Here is a 9,326-nt window from a genome sequence, read left to right on the forward strand (position 1 = left end):
CCTCAGTCTCCTATTCTGTAAAACCAGATGGCCTCTGAGGTCCATTCAAACTCTCAACCTGGCTCCTGTGACGCATAAAATGTGTAGAGCAAGGGGACTTCTCCCAGCCCCCCTTCAGGACCAAAGAGATGGAGGCCCTAAAACCCGGCCCCAGCTGGGAGAAGCTGAGTCCCTCAGAGCAGCGCGTTGGAGTCACAGTCCAGGGTCTGAACACCTGGCGCACTACCTGAATGATCCTGGGCAAGTCACATTCTTTCCTTACCGGACTCCCTAACGCAGCTTTTCCTTTAAAATTCTGTCATCTGAGAGACGGACCTGATTGGCGTCCAGCTGGGATGATGGATCTGGAAGTTGGAACCCGGAGAGATTGTGACTGTAAGTTCACACGGGTCACACAGTCGGTGTCAGAGGCAGAGATGGAAAGTAGACCTTGTCGCCCCAGAGCAGATGCTTGTCTTTCCAAGTTAACACATCCAAGGAGAGAAACTGATGGTTTGGTTTAAAAAAAAAAAATGTATATATGTATGTATGTATATATATACACAAAAGCCAAGACAAAAGCCAGGTTTTAAGTCCTTCTTTAACACTTCATTAGTGAGCCTGGAAATGTCACTTGTTCCCTAGGCCTGTGCTTTCCCCTCAGTAAAATGAAATAATTAACACCCATTTCAATGTACTTGAAGGTTTACAAAACCCTTCCCTTGACAGGGAAGATGTGCAAATTTTAAGGGTAAGGGTTGGAGATCTGTGATTTTATTGGGTGTTGGGAGCTCCCAAGGAAAGAAAAAACCTCCACTAAATAGGTCAGCACTTCATCTGCACCTTATAGTCAGACTTGCTTGAGAAGTCAAGTGACTTGTTCAACAACCTTACTTGTGTGTGTGTGTGGGGGGGGGGGGGGTTGAATCCAGAGTCTCAGTAAGTTCACTAGTTGCTACAACATGGCTGTTTCTGAAGAAAGTGAAAATATCATTATCCCTTTTTTATGGAAGAGACTTGGAAAAACTTGCCTAGGGTCATATGCCAAATCATCAGTAGAGATAGAAGAACCATACCTCTCTAACTCCATTTCACTTCTCTTTCTAATTGCATTTGAATATGGGGATTAATGAGTTCTGAGCCAATGGCACCTTAGTAAATGTTTCATGGTTTCCTCTGATGAAGTGAGATGTTCCTCATGATCTGAGATGTCCCCTTCTTCCAGGACCTTGTTTTTATAGATTTTGCAAATATACAAAAAAGGCAATATGAAATAAAGAATCTCATTAGTTGATAGATCTTGCTCATGTGTGCCCAAAAATGTGCAGGAGAAGGTGGGTCAAAGGTTGGGCAAATCCAAAAATTAGGCATCTTCATTAACTAAATTGTCATAAGATGCTCATTTGCTTATTTTGAACAAGATCGAAAGATCTGGAAGTACAAAAATAAATTAGAGGATTTCCCAAAGCGTCAAGGCATTCCCTTCCATACTGGATTTGAACATGGAATTTGAGCAAAACAGGATGGAAATATCTTTGTCAGCATTCTTGTGACTGCACAAATGAATCTCATAAGTTGGGAATAAGTAGTGCACATTACTTTAAAGTTTGAGGTCCACTATGAGAAGCTCTCATATGATTTATCAAACCAAAATTGAAATAGAGTAGGGGTCCAAATAAATTCTACTGCTTCTACCCACCTTCCTGAGAATGAAATGAGGCTGCCTTTGACAGCATTTTTGAAAAGTCGAAAATGGTGGACAAATGTAAAGTATTTTTTCCTGTGACCCAGATAATTCTTGTGGCATCAAACACCAGGTAGGCCAGGAGTAGGGGGCAGGATGAGAGGGAAAAAGGAGTCAGGATTCTCTAGTATCTTCTTGGTTCCCTCCCCTGTATTCCCCTTCACTCAGTCTTTATCACTTTCACTGACCCATGAAGCCACTTAAAAAAAAGGGCTAAACCTGGAGTTAGGGATACTTTGTCTAAATTCAGGCTCTAAAACAATGGCACTAAAACAAAAGGACTTGGGCTCAAATCCCATCTCTGAAACTATGTTAACACAAAAAAAATCACCTAATCTCCTCAAACCTCAGTTTCCTCATCTGTAAATTGAGAAGGGAGGAGGTGGACCAGAGGGCCTCTGAGCACCAGAACCATGATAGCTTGTGACCTTCGGCAAATCACTTTAATTTCTCGGACTTTCAGTTTCCCTATGTGCACCTCCCAGAATTATTATTAAGACCAATGAGTGGTTTATAAACCCAAAAACACTAGAGAAAAGAACCATCGTTATCTCTGTGTTCTTTCCCAACTATATTTTTGAGCAAAAGGCTTGACTTCTCTGACCTTTAGTTGCCATCTGTAACCTGAGGAGGTTGGATTAGGTGACATCTGTGATCCATTCAGATTCTTAATCCAATGACCTTGTTAGGGCTCTGCCCACTACATTGCACTGCCATGATACAATTCTACCTCATTTTATTGTTCTTTATTTTGCAGATAATTTTGTTTTTTACAAATTGAAGGTTTGTGGCAAGCCTCTGTGGTACAAGTCTCTGTGTGTCATTTTCTCAACACAATACACTCACATTGTGTCTCTGTCACATTATGTCATTGTCACAATATTTCAAACTTTCTGATTATTACTCTCTCTATTATGATGGCCTGCAAACAATGATCTTTGAATGCTACTATTATAATTGTTTCGGGCACCAAGAACCAACCTTAATTATGTTCTGACTACTCCACTGACCAGCCATTCTCTCATCTCTCTTCCTCTCCTTGGCCTCCCTATTCCCTGAGACAAGACAATCTTGAAATTAGTCCAATTAATAACCTTACAATGGCCTCTAAGTGTTCAAATGATAGGAAGAATCAATCAATAGAGCAAACTTCATCGTTGTCTTATTTTAAGAAATTGCCACAGCCATCCCAAGCTTTAGCAACCACTAACTACTCTGATCAGTCAGCAGCAACAATGAGGCAAGACCCTCCACCAGCAAAAAAATTACAACTCACTGAAGACTCGGATAATTGTCGCATTTTTAGGATAAAGTATTTTTAATTAAGATACGTCATTTTTAAAAGACAATGCTATCACACACTTAATAGACTATAGAGTAGTGTAAAAATCACTTTTCATATGCACAGGGAAGCCAAAAATTCATGTGAGTCATTTTATTGCTATATTTGCTTTATTACAATGTTCTGGAGCCAAACCTCCAGTATCTCCAAGGTATGCCTGTATTGAAAAAGGGTTCTTGGGAATCATTAGGTATCATTAGGAATGGTGAATTTTGAACTGAGTCTTGAGGCAGCTAGTTAGATCAAGCACAGGCTTTCTGCTCAAAAAAGCCCTGAGAACTAATCCAGCTTCAAATATTTCCTAGCTGTAATTTAATCTCTGTCTGCGTCATTTTCCTTAACTGTAAAATGGGGATAATGATAGCACCAACCTTCCAGGGTGGTTGTAAGGATCAAATGACATATTTGTAAATCATTTCCCATAGGGCCTTGCATATAGTAGGTGCTTCATAAATGGTTATTCCTCTTCTCCTTTAAAGAAGTGGTTGATTTCAGGTTAATATAGACAAGGGGGCAAGCCCTTTCCTTTCCCACTGTCCTGATTAGTGCTTAATTGACTTTCCAGTTTCCCTGACAGCAGATGTCTAATTTTTCTTTCAATGGTGATTATGAAGATTAAACATCAGCTGCCTCGTGACTGAGCCTGTGATCTCTAGGAACTGCCAAGCAGGAACCAATCAATGATCTCCCCTGGTCCCCTCCTTCTAGCATCACAAGGATCTTGCTCCTGGAAAGGGCAAAGTGACCCTAACTCTGCAACTCCTCTTTTCAGCCATCTCCTCGCCCTCTCTACCCTGTCTGGATCAATCAACCTAGGGGCTAAAGGACAATTAAATGCACATTGTTAACTTGAGTAGTGAAGCCTGCAGAGAGCAGAGTTTCACCCCAGAATAATGAACAGAGCAGCAAGGGAGCTAAAGGAGAATATGGCTAAATGGGAGTTAGTGCCACTGACTCACTGTGAGATTTTGAACAAGTGAACTTCTCTGGTCCAAGCTTCAGCTATAAAATGAGATGGTTGAATTAGATGTCCTCTAAGGTCCTCCCAGCCCTGAAATTCTGGGTTCTAAGGCCCCTCCCAGCCCTGACACTTTGTGTTCTAAGGGCCCTCCGAGCTCTAATATTCTCTGTTCTAAGGGCCTCTCTCAGCCCTGACATTCTAGTTCTAAAGTCCTTTCCTGTTCTTAAAAAAAAAAAAAAAAGTACCTTTAAAGTAGCATTTAAAGTCCTCTATAATCTTGCTCCAACCCACTTTCCAGCCTTATTTCAAATTATTCTCTTCCCTGGACTCCATCTTCCTGTTGAATTAGTCTGAGTCTGCCATCTTAGTGCATTCCTATACCTTGGCATATTTTCTCTCTCCTCATCTCCATATTTCAGAATCTCAATTTTCCTTCAAGATTCAGCTTAAGGACATGAAGCCTTCTCTCATCTCACCCAGCCCTTGCTGAAAGGGATCTCTCCCTCCTCAAAATTTAATAGAATATTACAAATACTTGTCAACTATATGATCCTGAGCAAGTCACTTAACTTAGCTCTGTCTCCATTTCCTCTTTTGTAAAATGGGGATAATAAGAGCAATAATATTAAATGAGATAATACTTGTAAAGTGTTCTGCAAACCTTAAAAGTGCTATATAAGCCCCTGCTAATTTATTATTATTATTATTCAGTCAAACAATTTTCACTGAATCAAGAGGCAGACAACTGAATTGAATTGAATTGTGGATAGAGAGCTGGACCTGAAGGCAAAATCTGAATATGAATAATACTTAGAAACTTATTCTCTGTGTGACCTGCAGCAAATTATTTAAACTCACTTTCCTCATCTGTAAAATGGAAGTAATAACGGCATCTACCTCCCAGGATGATTATGAAGCTGCAATGAAATAATATCTATATATAAATATTGATCATTATTGTTCATTCTCCTTTGTCCCATAATTTCCCACCTTGTGTCTGGCGCTTAGCACCAGACACCTAGTGCCTGGCGAATAATAGGTACAGGATAATGTTTATTGACTGACTATTCTACCATATTACCTGTGTACAAAATAATATCTTTCCTGGTAGAATGTAAACCATTCAAGGACAAAGATTCTTTTAAAAAAAAAAATCTTTGTAATCCCGCCACAGGGACACAGTGCCTTTCATAGACTAGACCCTTAATGATTGTTTGTTGAATTTGCTGAATTGAATAGAACATTTTATGTTCAAAAGTCTCACCCAGCTTGGATATTCTACATTCTATTCTTGCTTTGTGGCCAGAGGCACACAAGTCACTTAACTCTCATAACCCCCTCCCAGGCCACTCTCCTTCTAGACCTGTAATTAACTGATCTGCATAGGAGTAAAGTTTCCTAACACAGAGTTTCCTGCAGAATGAATTCCAAGTCTAGACAAAAAAAAAGTGAAAAAAGGTTCCTTCCAAGTGTTCCCTTCCATGTGTTCTAAGATGCTTTCTAATTTCAACATTCTCCCCCAGGCCCCTCCCAACTCTGATATCCTATAATTTAAGGTTCAATAATCCCTTGTGATTCATAAAGCATCTTCATCATTTTCTTAATCATTATCCACAAACATTTACTGAGCTTCTGCTCCCTGTACCAGATCCTCCCCATGTTCTCAGAAGGTCAGCAGGACAGGGCTTTTCCATTAGGTACAAATTAGATTCAGTGGTTCCATTCATCTCTGAGATTCCATAATTTTATCATTCTGGGGCTTAAGAGAGGGAGGGAAGAAATTATCCCTACCTGAGAGAGAAATTGAAGTCAATAGATCTATGGAATTTCAGGACTGGAAAGGGCCTTGGAAATTATCTAGACCAGGCCACTTATCATAACTGATGGTAAAACTGATCCCAATCTAAGGAAAATAAATTTATCTAAAATCACAATATTAATTCTGTTTTGGAAACATGACAAAAATTCAGGTTTCTAGTCTAGGTCTCTTTCCATGGCTTAGAAACAAAAATTCAGGTTTCTAGTCTAAGTCTCTTTTCATGGCTTCCCACCCTTGGCAAGCAATATCATAAATGTTTTGTGGGAAGGATTTCTATGCTATCTTCTAGTTTTGTTTATTATTTTTTTTAATTTTGGCAAGACAATTGGTATTAAATGACTTGCCCAGGATGACAGCTAGTAAATATTGAGTGTCTGAAGTCTGATTTGAAGTCAGGTTCTTCCAGCTTTATTTAAATGCTATGAACTTTGGGAGCAGGAGAAGTAGGGACATTGACTTTTCCGTCCCTGACCCCAGATCCCCTTCTTTTCCTCCATCAAGTAGTCACCAAACATATATTGAGCACTGGCTGTGTTTAAAGCCCTTTGGGAAGTTTTCAAGCATGCTTCCCTCAGACAGAGGCTGATGAGCTTCTGATGGCGGCACTACCCTGGGTGAGACTGATGAGAGTCTCACTAATGAATGCCAAGAAAAGGGTGTTTTCACAAAAATACATGGGATTCATTTCCAAGGATGAGAAAACAACTTCTACATCCCATGACCAGAGGCTTCGAGACATCATTTTTTTCTACATGCTCTTGCAAATCACCCTCTGAGAAAGGAAATTGGGGATATTTAGCCAGGAGGAGATAAGAATAAGGGAAGCTATATTCAAATATTCAGATTTTTGGAAGTCGGTCATGGGAAAGGGGATTAGACCGGCTCTCCGGAAAGTTTTTAGACAATGGCTAGAAGTTCTGGAAAGATAGATCCATGGGGATGTTGGAGAAATGTTTGACTATTGACTCTCCAATAGAAAAACTGCATATACAACACACTTTGAGGTTTAACTTTGAATTATTAATACTTTAAGTCTAGAGATCAACAAAATAATAAATGGAAGCCCTGATTTGTAGCGATTGCTGATTTCTGATGTGTACATGCTCACTTATGTAAAAGGATATAAAAAGGTGTGTAAAAGCACACCCTTGATACTAGTCTAAGCTTAGTACAAAGAAAATTTTCTTAATGATAAGAATTACTCCAAAATGAGGTGATCCTTCGAACAAGATAGTAAGTTCTCTGGCGGTCTTTAAATAGAGGCTAAAGAATCACTTGTTGAAGATGTTGGAAAGGGCTTGGACCAGCTGTCCTTTTAGCTCGGCTATGTTAGGATTTGTTATTGTGATTATGATCTGAGACCCAAACAGCTGTTCCCTGCTGGATATATACACAAGTTCCCTCCTCCCTATGGTCCCACCAGATAGGAAGCTAATACTAGTGCACCCAAATTTCCAACTGTTGCCAGTTCTCAAAAAGCAAAACAAACAAACCCCACAAATTTGGCAAATCTTGTAAGGCTCTGAAATGATGATGATGATGACTGTAAGAATAACAGCTAATATTTATATTATACTTACTAAGTGTCAGGTGTTGTGCCAAGAACTTTACCATTATTACCTCCTTTGATTCTCAAAGGTAGGGAGGTGCTATTATTATAGCCATTCTACAGATGAGGAAACTGAGGCAAACAGACACTAAGTGACTTGCCCAGAGTCATATAGCTACTAAGTACCTGGGTCCCGATTTGCACTGAGGTTCTCCTGCCTGGAAGGCTGGCATTCCATCAATCTTGCCATCTAGCTGCCTTTTTTTTAATTGAACTAATTCATCAGAGCTCCCACCCCATCAACAGAAACAGAAAAATGCCAGTATTCGTAACCATATCAAATCTACTTCTATAAAGGACTTGCCTCATAGTGTGATGCAGTGGAATTAGAGACTTGTGGTCTGGGATCTGGATTCAAATTCTGACACTGCTATATACTACCTAAGTGGCTTTAGACAAATATCTCCTCTTTGGGTCTCAGTTTCCTCATCTATAAAGAGAGGCAATTAGACTAAATGATCACTTCAATTACCTCCAGCCATAGACATCCCCAACTCAACAAGCAATTATTAAATTCCTACTATGTTCTCCCCATCTCCTCATCTAAACATTTTCACTGACTGTTTCCCATTCCTAAAATGCCCTTCCTCCTCATCTCTCCTTCACTTTCTGCAAGAAGCTTTTTTTTGGTCCGCCTTAATTTTAGTGCCTTCTTCCTGCTTTCCTGACTTATTTAATATATCCTATTGGCACATGACTTTCCCCATTAGATTGATTGAGCGTCTTGAGAACAAGAATTTTTGTCTTTTTTTTTTTTTTTTTTGTATTCTCAAAGCTTAGCACAGTGCATATACTAGTAGATTCTAGTTCATTGACAAACTGCTCCTATTGTGTAAGACACTGTGAGTGGGTACAAAGACAAAAAAAAAAAAAAAAAAAAAAACCCAGTCCTTGCCTTCAAGGAGCTTCCATTCTCCTGGAGAATACAGCATGGAGGCAGATAAAAACACACTGTCCTGAAGAGGAAGAGGATGGTCCCACCAATGAGCAGGATCAGGAAAGGTTTGCTGTAGAAGTTTGTACCTGAAGTAAACTAAGGATCCCTAGAGGTAGCGGTGAGGAGGAAATCCCTAGATTCAGGGAACAGCAAGATCTTCTAGACCTTCAGGGGTGGACATAAGCAGCAGAGGGCACAGCTGGATCAAAGAATATCAAATATATTCTATTTTATCTGGATGTTATTGAAATACTTGGCAAAGTCTCTCTTGTTTACCTTGTAGAAAAGATGTAAATATGTTAGCCCCATGAAAGTACAGTTAAGTGAATTTAGAATTGTTTAAATAATGAAATCTGAAGCAGAGTTAATGAGAATTTCCTATCTGAAAGTTCTATGGGGCAGAGTCACTGAAATATAAAGCGAAGACCTTTTACATAGAAAGGAAACAATTGACATCTTAGAAAGGGGTTAGTCTTGAAAAGCTCAAGTTCACAAGAAGAGATCAATAAGTTTATGAACCACTCATTTAAAAATGACCAAATCTGGGAAGTCTAGCTTGACAAAATAAAGGTGAAATCTCTCACTGTGGGAAGCCACATCTGAACCAGGAAAGGTGATTGGAGAGACTGGATCTCTCTTACTGTTACCTGGAGATGACAAGCCTCACAGAGGAAGCTCTGAAGATCTGGAAGAAGAGGGGCTGCTCTTTCAGGGTATGGATGTTGCCCTGCTGAAAAGAGCACTGTAACACTTAAACTAAAAAGAACGCTGTAACGCCCAGCTGATCCAGAAGGTGGAGGTGGTGAACACTGTACCTGCCCTTCACAGAGTGAGCCTAGGGAACCCGGCACTCATTGGACATGCTATAGGTCCCCAGATCCCAAGGGAGCCAAATCTCTGAGCAGTGTACCTGATGCTCCTGGACAGCAGCAGCC

This window comes from Sminthopsis crassicaudata, chromosome 1, assembly GCF_048593235.1.
Source record: "Sminthopsis crassicaudata isolate SCR6 chromosome 1, ASM4859323v1, whole genome shotgun sequence".
Taxonomy (NCBI): domain Eukaryota; kingdom Metazoa; phylum Chordata; class Mammalia; order Dasyuromorphia; family Dasyuridae; genus Sminthopsis; species Sminthopsis crassicaudata.